Raw genomic sequence first — 14,816 nt, 5'->3', positions numbered from 1 at the left:
GTAGCAGTGCCCTACAGTGCCCTATGCTGGAAGGCCCTGTTATCTCAAAGGGTCACTATTTTCTCAAAAATTAACATGGAATTGTTAAAAAAAAAAAAAAAAAAAAAAAAGGGATAGACCAGAGGTTTAAGGGTTAAGTCTTGCTGTACCTTTTGATGAAAGACCTTCCATTTAAAGTATGCCCAAAAGATAAAGCAACATTTTCAGATCATTTTATATTAGTTACTGGGGATGGAGGGGTTGCCAAATGGGAAAACAAGGTTACATCTGTGGAGCAGATTTTCAATTTTAATTTGTTTCAATTTTTGAAATCATAGTCCATAGAAGAAAACAGTTTAAGCAGAAGTTTCCAAGTTATCCTGGACAAACACATGGCAAGAGTTTTTTAAGAAAATAACTTTTCATTAAAAAATGTGAATGGCTCTATACATGCAACAGACAAGATTCTTACATAATATTAAAGACAAGATTCTAGTTTAGACATATAAGCTTTTAATTCCTTATCTTGCATGAAAAATGAATACATATGTACACATGCATAATCTATACATACAGGTACACACATGTGCAAACAGAATGTTGTTTCCATCTAGTTTCCATGTAGTTAATACATGCTTGAAAATACACTTTCTAATCTTAGTTGACAAATAATAAGGGCCATTACCTAAGATCATCAGCCCAATAGTTATAAAAAGTATTCTAACCTCCACAGAAACTTAAATTAGTGAACATAGAACCAAGGAATTTTTAGTGCTGGTGGAGAAAACCTGAAAAATTCCTTGCTCCAAGCCCCTCAGTTAGCAAATCAGAAACGAGGCTTTAAGTGACATGCCCAAGGTCAGCAGCAGGCAGCAGATTCAGGACCTGCCACCCAAGTAGCCACAACCCCTGGGACTGAAGTCAGAAGGTTGCCAGGGAAGCCAAGTCACATAACAGAAAACACGGGAATTCCCAAAATGTTAATTTGACGTGTGTCTGTATTTAAAAATTCTCTGGGTAAATACAGAAGAAGCAAGGATGCTGTTTAAGTCACTTAGCTCCTATTCTTTTAGATCCAGCACCATCATTTCTGTTACCAAAAAAATTAAGTAAAAGAAAATATCAGCCAGCATAAAACAAGCATATGTCTTCCAAACAACCTCAAGACAGAAGAACAGCCCCTTGATGTGAAGGAGAAGAGGGGAATTATGTCAGAAAGACGAAGGAAGTTTTAAAGAGATATGTTTCTGAGGGTGGAAAAAGTATCAGAAGAACAATTAATTGCGTGGAAACACTTGCACATCCCTATTATTCTTAAGACAATTCTGACCTTTTGATACATTTTACACGTAGATTGCTCTAAGCCAGAACTACCCAGAAGACTGACTTATCTCTGACATTCCTCAGACACTTCCAATGGGTTTGCATTGCCTGGCTCCATTTTTTATCACTGAGGTCACCCAAATAACTTTAGTTCTACAAATTTATAGAGTCACTTGGGGTTTCAAACTATGTCAGATTTTTCAAGTTCTTTAGACTTTGTCCAACTACAGCAAAATACTCTCAATTTAGTACTCCATCCTAAAATTACAAAACCCAGCATATTTTCACATCATAAAACCTAGACTTTATCTCTCTAATGCCTCACTCTGACATAATAATATAACTGGACATATGCATTAACAGGCATCTAAAACTGAATTCCTTGGCAAAGATCTCTGAGCATTATGTAAATTACTACTTAAGAAGTATTCTGTCCTCAAACACACCATGCAAAATGACACATGTAAAAGCAAATACAGCAAAATGTTAACAATTACAGAATTCACGTGGTGGGTTTATTGTTCACTATACAATTCTTTGGACTTTTCTGTATTTTTGCAAATTTTCTTAATAAAAGATTGGGGGGGAGATTGGGATTGACATATATATACTAACATGTACAAAATAGATAACTAATAAGAACCTGCTGTATAAAAAAAGTTTTGCAGGGCGGAAATTGAGACACAGATGTAGAGAACAAACGTATGGACACCAAGGGGGGAAAGCGGCGGCAGGTGGGGATGGTGGTATGATGAATTGGGAGATTGGGATTGACATGGATACACTGGTGTGGATAAAATGGATGACTAATAAGAACCTGCTGTATAAAACAGTAAATAAAAGAAAAAAAAGATACATGCACCCCAATGTTCATTGCAGCACTATTTACAGTAGCTAAGTCATGGAAACAACCTAAATGTCCATCAACAGATGAATGGATGAAGAAGATGTGGTCCATTTATACAAGGGAATATTACTCAGCCGTAAAAAAGAATGAAATAACACCATCTGCAGCAACATGGATGGACCTAGAGATTACCAGACTAGGTGAAGTAAGTCAGACAGACAAAGACAAATATCCTATGATATCCCTCATATGTGGAATCTGATTTTTTAAAATGATACAAATGAACTTATTTACAAAACAGAAACAGACTTGCAGGTATCGAAAACAAACTTATGGTTACCAAAGGGGAAACATGGGGCAGGGGGAGGGATAAATCAGGAGCTTGGAATGAACATACACACACTACTATATATAAGACAGATAGCCGACAAGGACCTACATAGCACAGGGAACTCTACTCAATATTCTGTGCTAACCTATATGACAAAAGAATCTAAAAAAGACTGAATATATGTATAACTGAACAACTATACTCCAATAAAATTTAAAAGAAAAAGAGTGAAGCCATATATAGCTGAGACCACTCCTTTTTTGTTTATTTATGTGTTTGTTTGTTTATTTATTTATTTTTGGCTGCATTGGGTCTTCTTTGCTGCGCGCAGGCTTTCTCTAGTTGTGGAGAGCAGGGGCTACTCTTCGTGGTGGTGTGCAGGCTTCTCACAGCAGTGTCTTCTCTTGTTGTGGAGCATGGGCTCTAGGCACGCGGGCTCAGTAGTTGTGGTGCACGGGGCTTAGTTGCTCCACAGCATGTGGGATCTTCCCGGACCAGGGCTCTAACCCATGTCCCCTGCATTGGCAGGTGGATTCTTAACCACTGCACCACCAGTGAAGTCCCAAGCATCATTCTTTTTTTTTTTTTTTTTTTTTTTTTTTTTCTGTACGCGGGCCTCTCACTGCTGTGGCCTCTCCCGTCATGGAGCACAGGCTCCGGACACGCAGGCTCAGCAGCCATGGCTCACGGGCCCAGCCGCCATGGCTCACGGGCCCAGCCGCTCCGCGGCATGTGGGATCCTCCCAGACCGGGGAACGAACCCGTGTCCCCTGCATCGGCAGGCGGACTCTCAACCACTGCGCCACCAGGGAAGCCCCCAAGCGTCATTCTTTACTGACAATCTACAGTCAATTCTAAGGGCTTCATCTGGATATATATATAGATACACACACACATATATGTAAAATATAATAGTAATAATAAATAAAGGCTAAAAACATAAATTACTTTTACCCAAACAGCATTCCAAAAGATCAAATAATCTCTCACAAATATAAACATCCACCTTTGAGGAAGTTACACAAATGAGTGAAAAACTCCACAACACGCTCATGTGCTGAAAGAGCTTTTAGTTTGCTGCTGATGGAAAAGCAATACTTCAAATAACGTGGGCTGAAAAAAACACGGAACTTGAGTAATGTCATTGCAAAAATGTCCTAGATGAAGGCAATACCAGAAGAAAATGAAACCTGCAAAATATTCATGTGAAAACCCTAAAATCCGAAGAAATATTACTTGGGGAGGTGACTTTTCTCCCCACTTCATCAAAAGGCACAAATCTAGTTGTGTCTAGGCACAAGTCTGTTTCTAAAACCAAATGCTTCTGAATTAGACCAGAGACAAGTGAAAGCATGCATGGTTGGCCTTCATATCCAAACTGCCGTGAAGGTTTCACCTCCCATGTGTGACACTGAAAACCCACACAAATGTACAACTGACACGTGCAATTCATTTGCTACCCAGTCATTGTTCCCTGGGAGCCAGCAAAACAGCTCAGGGCCCAGCCATTAGAGTCCCTCTGCCCTGACCTCAGACCCCACTGTGTGATACTGGACACATCACTTAACTTAGCTTCTCAATCTACAAAATGGGGATAATATTACCTACCTCACAGAGCTGCTGTAAGGATTAAGTAAAATAATACACATTGATTGTTTAACACAGTGCCTGTCTGAGAATGCAAACTCCATAAAGCAGAGATCTTGTTAAAAGTGTCTACTGTTACGTCTAGTCCTTTAAAATGTGACTGGCACATGATGAATACCCAATACGTATCCACTGAGTCAGTGAATGAATGAGTGGGAGATGACAGTGATGATGCTAGTGGGGCTGAACATGCAAAGAAAAGAGCATCTGGGAATTCCCTGGTGGCCCAGTGATTAGGACACTGTGCTTTCACTGCCGAGGGCCCAGGTTCAATCCCTGGTCGGGGAACTAAGATCCTGCAAGCCGCACAAAGCAGCCAAATAAATAAATAATTTAAATAAAATTATTAAAAAGAAAAGAGAATGTGGTGCAGTCTATGTCTTTGTGTCGGAAGCCTCTAAAACCCCTTTATTTAAAATAAGCCACCCACAAGTTCTCAATGCCCACTGAGCACAACTTTCAGAGTTTCCACTTGAAATTTCCCAGTGGTTCTCCTGTAGCGTTTCCCATTCCAGGATGCTTCGGCCTCAAGAAGATGCCTGAGCGGCCCACGGCCGTGCATCTTTAAAATCAGTTGACTTTAAGATCATTCAAAATGTAATGCTAGCATGGTACACACTGCTTTAAAACCACAGCTTCACAAATGTTGATTAAGAGGAAAATAGAGGGCTTCCCTGGTGGCACAGTGGTTGAGAATCTGCCTGCTAATGCAGGGGACACGGGTTCGAGCCCTGGTCCAGGAGGATCCCACATGCGGTGCAGCAACTAGGCCTGTGAGCCACAACTACTGAGCCTGCACGTCTGGAGCCTGTGCTCCGCAACAAGAGGGGCCGCGATAGTGAGAGGCCCGCGCACCGCGATGAAGAGCGGCCCCTGCTCGCCACAACTAGAGAAAGCCCTCGCACAGAAACAAAGACCCAACACAGCAAAAATTAATTAATTAATAAACTCCTACCCCCAACATCTTCTAAATAAATAAATAAATAAAAAGAAGAAAACAGAGCGCCCCCATAGAATCAATGGAAAACTTAGTATTTATTAAGTGAGAACAAAATAAAGACCAAAATGGATTTTTAACTTTTTAAAAGCGAACTGGAGGCGCCTACAAAATTAAGTCAATTTTGAGATGCTTCAAAATGCAATACTGGGGGGTGGGAGGGAGGTCCAAGAGGGAGGGGATATAGGGATAGAAAAATATATATCCAATACTAGCATGGTATGTATTGCTTTAAAACCACAACGAATCTAAATTTCATAATACAATCTTTTTCTAAGCATTTTAAAGGCACCAAATGTGCAAAAGAAAATTTTAACGGAGACAATTATCATGAAAATGAGAGATTTTATGGTGTAAATGTTTATAAAGTCCAAGTGGTACCTTACATTCCATAACAAGCTAGCTCTGATAATTTAACCAAATGACCAGTTAATTACTTTTGTAAGAATGAGCAAATATTAAGTGATGTAAAAATTAAGATTTAAAACAAATTCTTAAAAAAAGTTTTCCTTTAAAAGGCTTTTTTCTGTAAGTCCTTATATCCAAATTAAATACACTTTGACAATTAACAGTTATGACAATGTGTCAAATGCTAAAATTTGAAATTAAATAGAATGCTTTATAATAAGGAACAGGTAAAATTTTTATATAAATGACAAAATCTGTACTAATAATCATGCTACCAAAAATAAAACTACAAAATGAGTTTCAGCTAAGGTAAAATGAAAAAATTTAGCAGAAAAAAATCATTTGGGAATGATGCTTGCAAAATCCTGGCTTATAAATATTAACCACTAGACACATCTGTTTACATTTTTGAAGGGTTATATCAGAATGTTTAAGAAAGTACAAGTCATCTGCCCAGAACTAAATGCAATTAAGGAGCGTTATATTCTGCCTCTCACTCCACTCACAGTATTTTCTTTTTAGGGACTGAAGTGAAACTGTTTTAGCTGAAAGGTTCCTAATCAGTTTAATTCAGAGAATAACTGAATCTGAGTTTTTGAAGAGACTGTGCAGGTCATCTATCGAGCCTGGTCTTGCTTCTAATTTGACGACCGCCTCCAGTATCCTGACAGATGGGCCCATCTCTTCTCCCTAAATACATGGAGTGATGGGAAGTTCACAGCTCTCTCCATTAGGGAGCACATTCCACTGTGAAGTAACCAACTGATAGACGAGACCTCCTTCCCCGGCCTTTAGATCAGCCATCCTAAAAATTCCACTAATTAAGTTCAGTCTTTCTGTCATTATCCACACACACCCTACATCCCTCTTCCACCCAATCACCCTACAAAACAACGGAAGTCAATGTTCACGGTTCTTCCCTGCTCTCTCCATCCCTTTTAGTTTATCTTCACCATGAAGCCAGAACCACCTTGTAAAACAGAACAAACAGACAACACCAGATTATGTTTTTCACTAAAAATTAAATGCACATGGTAGAGAGTCCTAAGGCTTCAGTCTTGTGCCTGCGGGAGCCCAGAGCACAGCTCTCTTGGTCACCCCACTCAGGATAAACGAGGCCACAGGCCCTCTTTGGTGCCACAAAGTCTAGGGAACATTGGTGCTCCAGTGGAGAAGGCAGAAAGGAACCTACTTCCGGAGTCCCCTTGAGTGTGCAAATTACAGACTGTTGCCAGCCCACCGAGCAGGAGACCCAACAATTGATCTTAAGGAAGGCAAGGGAGTTTGCTGCTGAAAGAGAAGAAATGGCCTAAAATAAAAGCAAAAGAATGGTGTCTGAACACAGAAGGAAAATTTTACTGTCCAGAGGAGGGATCAGTCTCATACCTCCTGGGCTGTTTAAAATGTATGAACCAAGCAGGCCTGGGTGCTGCGTGCTTAAGAAACAGAAACCATTTGTTTGCAAATGAAACGCGTACACGTATTCTTCAGCACACACCAAAATGCTCTGTTCTGGTTTTTTTTTTAAATATGAAACTCTACAGAAATACCTTTCGTTTTTCCACTACTGATACAGAAGTAGACTGAACCTTTTCACTTTTCTCCTAATTCTACCAGAAGTAAAACAGCTTAAGTAAATGAAAAAATCATTTCATTTCCAGTGTCAATCATGGCGACTGACACTCAGCGTCGGGGAGACTGCGTGCGTGGTGCGAACGGTGGCAAAGCGGCCCACGACGACCTGGCCCAAAGGGCTGCCCGCCCCCGGGAATGCAGGACCCTGGGGATGCTGCCAGCTGAACCACCTTCTTAAGAAACACTGAAACTGCTACTTTTAGGTAAACTTTTCCATTTTTAAAGGTAGGCAACTAACTTAAATATCCTGAAAACACTTGTCAGGGACATATTTTGCAAACCCATCAAAGCTTATCCACAGCCCAGAACCAGCCAGAAGCCATCCAGTTTGCAGCCTCGGCTGTAAATGATACACCACAAACAGGAAAATTTCAAATCCTGAAAAACATTTTCAAAGAAAACCATCAGCAGTCCCAGCTCCCTGTCTGGGGGAGGCCAAATCCTGGGTCTCCATCCATCTCCGCACGACCAGCTTGGCCAAGACACCCAGACGGGCAGGCCTGATTTTGCAGGGGCCACATATACAGAGGGGGCCTCATAAACGACCATACAGGCCACGGCACCCACCTTCCTGGCGAGTGGAGGAATCCTTTCTACGGAATTCCTGATCTGCAGCCAACGAGCCTCGGGACACCACGTCTGCCCGGAAGTTCATTACCACGCAGGGTCACTACTCTCACTTCCCACAGCTGCTAAGAAAGTCCTTCCTTACATGAAACCCAAAGTGGCTTCCTCCTGCTGCTACTCACCGGTCCTAGTGGTTCCTCAGAAGCTGATCAAGTGCGCCCCATTGGCCCTGCTTACGAGTGACCCTTGACCCTGGACCCATTGGCCCTTACGAGTGAAGGGTGGGTAGCACGTTCCCTACTAAGCGTACTACTTTCGACACTAAGTATTCTATTCTCTTCATCATGAGCAGTAGGACGCTATTTCCAAACACTTCTAACCATGATCACTCTCCTCAAGGTTATCAAGGTTATCTAACCATGGTTATCTAACCATGGTTATCTAACCATGATCACTCTCCTCAAGGTTATCAATAGCCTTGGCAAGGAAGAGCATTACCTATATTTTAATATTTTATATTTGATTCTCAGAGCAATCCTCTTTGATTTGCATTATCATCACTACTTGGCAGGTGAAGAAACTAAGTCAAGTAATTTGCTGAAGGCCACAAAACTACTGGGTTGGCCAAAAAGTTCATTCATGACATCCTTTCCATACGATGTTACAGAAAAACCTGAACGGGCTGTTTGGCCAACCCAATAGTACAACCGAAAAACTCAGAGTCTGTCTGGTGCCAAAGAGACAACAGCATTGCTATCCTTATGGAAAATGACATATCTATAATGCTTTCTCGTTATAACTTATTAAAATGATAAATAATTATAAGCTAGTCTATCCTTTCCGGTGATCTCAGGAATGGACTGCTGTTTTCATCCACATTAATGCAAAAACAAATTCTCCAAGTGGGTCACCACTTGATAAACAGCATCTAAATACATTATCTTAAAAACCTAGTTAATGTTTTCACATATAAAACTCCAAGTATATACTAAATAAAATAGAAATGCACGTAACATGTGTATGAACGTACTTAATCACACTCAATGAGAAAAATGCTTTTCTTACTCCTGTTTTACAAAAGAAGAAACTGAGCCAGGAAATGTCAGAGACAGGAGTCAAAGAACACAGGCAGTCCGACTCTCCAAAACTCTAGACTTCAGATGTTCCAAACAGGTGTCTTCCAGTCATGGTTTTTGAACTTCATGGAAACATAAATGAAACATCTCTCCAAGGCTAACTGGATATTCCTTCTGAATGTTCTAATGTAGATGATATAAAGGGCAGTCAACACATAGGTTACCAATGACCATCACGATGTGTAACTTTAATGTGTGCTATATTTACAAATAAACCCAGAAATGTTAGAAAACATCCTGTTTACGGGGAACGTAATGTTAAACATGATAATTCTATGAGGGAACAATTCACATTTTTAAAACAGTAACTAGGCAAATCGAGTCTTCAAAATCGCCTCCAGAGCGAACAAATTTCTCACCACGTGACACTGACAACTTACAGTGAGCTTCACTTAGCTGCCGAACTCATTACATGTTTGGCCAAACAATATCTGTGGTGCACCAGACACTGTTCTGGCTGCGGAGCCACGTGAGGAACAAGACAGACATGGGCCCTGAGCTCTTGGAACTTCTGCTCCAGTGACAGTGGTCTGGACAACAAGCCAATAAATAAGTACAGGAAGGAGAAAACTGTCAGGTAGGGACAAGCACTTTTCAGAGAACTAAGATAGAGTGATGTCTGTGGGTGGGAATGTAAACTGGTGCAGCCACTGTGGAGCACAGTACGGAGGCTCATTAAAAAACTAAAAACAGAGCTATCATATGACCCAGCAACCCCATCCCGGGCATGTATCCAAAAAAGATGCAAACTCTAATTTGAATAGATACATGCACCCTAATGTTCATAGCAGTACTATTTATTTACAATAGCCATGACATGGAAATAACCTAAGTACCCATCGACAGATGAATGGATAAAGAAGACATGGGTGTGTGTGTGTGTGTACATACACACACACAGACACACACACAAAGTGGAATATTACTCAGCCATAAAAAAGAATAAAATAATGCCATCTGCAGCAACATGAATGGACCTAGAGACGATCATATTAAGTGATGTCAAAGAAAGATAAATCTCATATGACATCACTTATTTGTGGAATCTATAAAACGATATAAATGAACTTATTTACAAAACAGAAACAGACTCACAGACATAGAGAACAATCTTATGGTTTCCAAAGGGCAAAGGGGCTGGTGGGCGGGGGCGGGTGGTAAACTAGGAGTTTGGGAGTGAGAGGTACACACTCTACTACATATAAAGTAGGTAACCGACAAGGGCCTACTGCACAGCACAAGGAACGTGTTCAGCATCTTAGAATAACCCATAATGAAAAACCGTCTTAAAAAGTATATATATGTACATAAAAAACTGAATCACTGCTGTACACCTGAAACTAACACAACATTGTAAATGAACTCTACTTCAATTTAAAAAAAAAATTTTTAATAAAAATAAAAGTAAAATAAAATAGAGTGATAGTGTAGCAGGTGGCTGGGTGCCCACCTCAGATTGGGTGCTCGAGACGCAGCACCCTGAGTTGAGATCCAAAGGGCACAAAGCGGCCCAGGAAAGATGAGACGCATTGCAGCCTGGAGAGCTTCTGCCTGTGTCTGTGTGCTTCACCAAAGCAAGAACGGACTGCAGACACGGCAAACGCTTCCAGGGAATTACCTGCAACCATTCCAAACACTGCTCTGGGGACTGCTCAGCTTTCCTGCTGTAGCACTTACCCTGCAATGACCAACACATCTACTAGTAAGACGCCCCAGTCAGAACGAAACAGCCTTCACATCGGAGTTGGAGCCTTACCTTTCCTCAGTGGTTTCCTAGTGTCTGAGTCTCCTGAGCTGTCCTGATCTTCCCACTGCAACTAGAAATGACATACTCTAGTCTGTTCTTCAGCAGGAGGTCCTAGTTGGCTTGGAGTTCAAGTACATGCTTGTCAGTATTGGACATCTACAGAAAAGGAAATGAACACTTCCCAGGCTGCAATTTCTCCACCTAAGCTCCCAGAGAAGATGGACATATGCTCTCCCAGATAGAGAGGGTTAGCCGGCATATCAAAATTACAGGGCATCTGTAATAAGCCCCTCAGATTGGGCGCCCGCTGCCTGCAAGACCCTCAGACCAGCACCTGAGGAACCTCGCCACCTTTCCCCACTCAGGTCCGCATGCAAAGAGCAGTTAACAGAGCTACGTGGCAAACAGACACATAAATACAAGCTGCCGGACATTATCGGCTTTGAGATGTACAAGTGCCTGGAACTTACCCCCAGAGGAAGTGTGGACCACACCTGGTGTAATCATTCATTCATTCACCCGGAACGAGCAGGCTGAAGAGGTGTCCGTAATTCAAGCGCAAAGCCCTGCAAGAGAAAACAAAAACACAGAGGTGCTGAGAAACAATTTTTCAAACATCAGAATTTTATAACTAAAGCTCAGTTTCTCAGCATTCTACCCTGTCTCGGGCTTGATACAAAAAGGGAGCATCTAAGAGAAATATCCAGTGCTGAGTGATGAACTATAAAGGAAATGTGAGGGTCCTCCCACATCGTAATTGGAGAAGCAGATGTACTATAGCTTCACGCTATAACTTTATACGGCCAAGCCATTTTATCGATAGATATACGGAGGGAGGGAAGGAAAAAGGGAGGGGAGGCAGGGAGGGAAAGACAAACGATGGTGGGGGGAAGAAGAAGGGAAGTGGGGGAGATAGATGGATGGTTAAACAGACAGAACGAGCCTACTGTTATCAAGCCACTATTCCACCCTCTGAGGATACAGCAGTAAATAAGAGCTAAAGTCCCTGCTCTCACTGAGCTTTACTCAAATGGGACGAAGCAGTCAAACCAACAGGTAAATAAACAAATAAGAAAAATATCCTAGAGTGATACTTGCAATGCAGAGACATAAAACAGGATGATGAGCTAGTGAGTGACAAGCATCTAATTTAAACTGGAAGGTCAAGAAATAGCCCCCTGAGATGGCAAGTAGGCTGAGATCTGAATGCTATTTCGAAATTACGGAAATGATCCCCCAGACAGAGGGACCAGCCAAGACCCTTATAAGAAGCAGCGAGTCAAGAGCAATGATCACGGCGTGTGGGGCAGAACCCACATGCAAGGGAGCAGAGGCAAAGGACCAGAGTTTCGTTACTAATGAAGCAGGTGGCTTCTGGGTCCTCTCATGTTATGGAGAATAATACTTTCCTCCTATGTCTGAAATGCTGCCCAGGGACATATTACAACTCATGGCCCTGTTGGTCAACATACCAAAAAGCACCTCTCTTTTCTTTCACTGTTTAAAATGTTACAGGGCTTGGGACTTCCCTGGTGGCGCAGTGGTTAAGAATCTGTCTGCCAACACAGGGGACACGGGTTCGAGCCCCGGTCCAGGAAGATCCCACGTGCCGCGGAGCAACTAAGCCCGCAGCTACTGAAGCCCACGCGCCTAGAGCCCGTGCTCCGCAACAAGGAAAGCCACCGCAGTGAGAAGCCCGTGCACCACAACAAAGAGTAGCTCCCGCTCGCCGCAACTAGAGAAAAGCCCATGCGCAGCAATTAAGACCCAATGCAGCCAAAAATAAATTTTTAAAAAATTGAAGAAAAAAATGTTACAGGGATTCCTTTCAGAGAATGAGACTTGTCTCTCTCTCTTTTTTTAATTGAACTATAGTTGATTTACAACATTGTGTTAGTTTCAGGTGGAGAGCTGTCTTCTTACAAAACATTATCTCGCCTCTGCTATGTACACAAGATGCTACGTTGTGGGAATAATTGCGTATGTGGCTCACAGTTCACAATCCTTGATAAAGAACGCAGGCTTTGGAGCCAAAGGATCAGAGTTCAACCCCCAGCTCCCCCACTACCACCTGAGTGACATTATTTAAATTGTCTGAGCCTCTGGTTTCTTCAACTATAAAATGGAAATGATACCTATTTTGCGGAGTTATTCTACCTACTTAATAGGATAGTGCACATAAAATACTTAATAAAGTCGTTGAAAAATGTGAAATACTCGAAGTGGAATATAGTACTTTCATTGTAAACCGTAGCTATTGGGAAAGGTGTGGTTATCAATGATTCATGCTACAGAAATACACCTATATAACCAGGAACAATGCGATAACGAATTTCATTGAGAGATCATAGGATGGCCTATGGGTGGACCTTTAAAAACCAGCCCAACTCCCTCTCTCTAAAAGGGAGAATTTAAAGCTTAAAGAGGTAGACTGATTTGCCCAAGGTGACATAACTGGTTCAGAGAAAATTTTTAGAAACCTAAATAATAGATATGTTTGGTCTAGAATGCCTGCCTTATAAGATAAATCCTAAAGTGACATAAATTTTGAATTCTCTTTGTAATTAACCCAATATGGACAAGAAACTATTTCTGAACAGAATGGAAAATTAAACAAGCTTTGATGAACTCTATCTAAATACATTATACTGACAATTTTTAAAAGCCAAAAATTACCATATCTTACTGATGGCCTGATAGATGGTTATTTCCGAACCAAGAAACTATAAAATATAACACCTGCCACACTTTAATTTTTTCAATGATAACAGCAGCTATTGAGTCTCAAGCATCTACTATGTGACAGAAGTTTCCATACATTCATTCTGAATACTTTGCCATTACATGCGTGTAACAGTCTTTTATTCTCCACACCCTCTGTACAATATTACTGTGTCCTGCTGGAGAACTCCTAATTACCCCTCCAGATCAAGCTTACCTCCTCTTCCATGAAGCCTTCCCTGATCTCTTACTTTCCTCCCGCCAAGACAATGAAGTGTTATACTCCCCTCCTTCACCTCACAACGCTAATAAAGGCAGCCATGTTGCAATCGTTTCTTTTTCACTTGTCTACTTCTAGAGTAGACGTTGATTACTTTGAATGTAAAGGGCTTATCTTTGTTCTCCTGATGTCAAGCACAGTGCCTTACACATGGATGCTTAATAATTGTATGCCAAAAGGATCGATGGAAGAATCAATGCCTTAAACTGCTAAGACAGCATGATTTAATTTTAGACCAGCCTTCTTTTCCATCCCATCACCATGACTTAAATTCCAAATAAAGAGTTTACAGTTTAACTACTGTGAGAGTTAACGTTATGTGTCAACTCAACTAGGCTATGGTGCCCAGATGTTTGGTCAAACACCAGTCTAGATGTTGCTGTAAAGGCCCTTTTTAGGTGGAATTAACATTGAAATCAGTAGACTTTGGGTGAAGCAGATTATCCTCCATAATGTAGGTGGGCCTCAGCCAGTCGGCTGAAGACATTAAAGCAAAGACGGAAGCTTTCCGAAGAAGGAATTCTGCCTCCAGATGGCAACGTAAAAACTCTGCCTGGGTTCCCAGCTGCCTGTCATGCAGAACTTGGACTCAAGGCTGCAACATCAACTTTTCCCTGAACTTCCAGACTGCTGGCCTGCCCTGTGGATTTCGGACTTGCTAGCGGCCCCACACCCCAATCATGTGAAACAGTTCCTCAAAATCTCTTGATAGATAGATAGAGGGAGGGAGGGAGGGAGGGAGGGAGGGAGGGAGGGAGGGAGGAAAGAAGGGAGGAAGGGAGGAAGGAAGGACGGAAGAAAGGACAGAAGGAAGGAAGGAAGGGAGGAAGGAGGAAGGACAGAAGGAAGGAAGGGAGGAAGGATGGAAGGGAGGGAGGGAGGGAGGGAGGGAGGGAGGAAGGAAGGGAAGGAAGGCAAGGAAGGAAGGCAGGAAGGGAGGGAGGGAGGGAGGAAGGAAAGGAAGGACGGAAGGAAGGCAGGGAGGGAGGGAGGGAGGAAGGAAGGAAGGAAGAGGCAGTTGGTTCTGATTCTCTGGATATCCTGATTAATATAATTACTAATCATTTTGGACTCAAACGATTTTAGGCAGGATCACGGAAGTTTATAGTACATCAGCTTAAGCCCTGTTCATTTTGCAGATGAAGAAAGGGAAGCCTAGAAAGGATAAATCAGACCTGCCACATAGAGAGTGGGAAAG

General features: G+C 41.8%; 1 protein-coding gene across 8 annotated transcripts in view; it reads right to left on the bottom strand.

Moving 5' to 3' along the window:
• The window catches only part of TIAM2 (TIAM Rac1 associated GEF 2), a 237,245-nt gene that overhangs the window by 132,709 nt on the left and 89,720 nt on the right, over window positions 1-14,816 (bottom strand). For all 8 annotated transcript variants that reach the window (XR_012324922.1, XR_012324921.1, XM_073789760.1 and 5 more), the window contains one exon: window positions 11,088-11,183. The gene's annotated coding sequence lies outside the window, so the exon portion shown is untranslated. The remainder of the gene's footprint in view (window positions 1-11,087; window positions 11,184-14,816) is intronic.

Source organism: Tursiops truncatus, chromosome 12 (genome assembly GCF_011762595.2).
Source record: "Tursiops truncatus isolate mTurTru1 chromosome 12, mTurTru1.mat.Y, whole genome shotgun sequence".
NCBI classification, from domain to species: domain Eukaryota; kingdom Metazoa; phylum Chordata; class Mammalia; order Artiodactyla; family Delphinidae; genus Tursiops; species Tursiops truncatus.
Note: the sequence above shows the minus strand (reverse complement) of the source record. Positions and strands in the feature narration are given on the sequence as shown.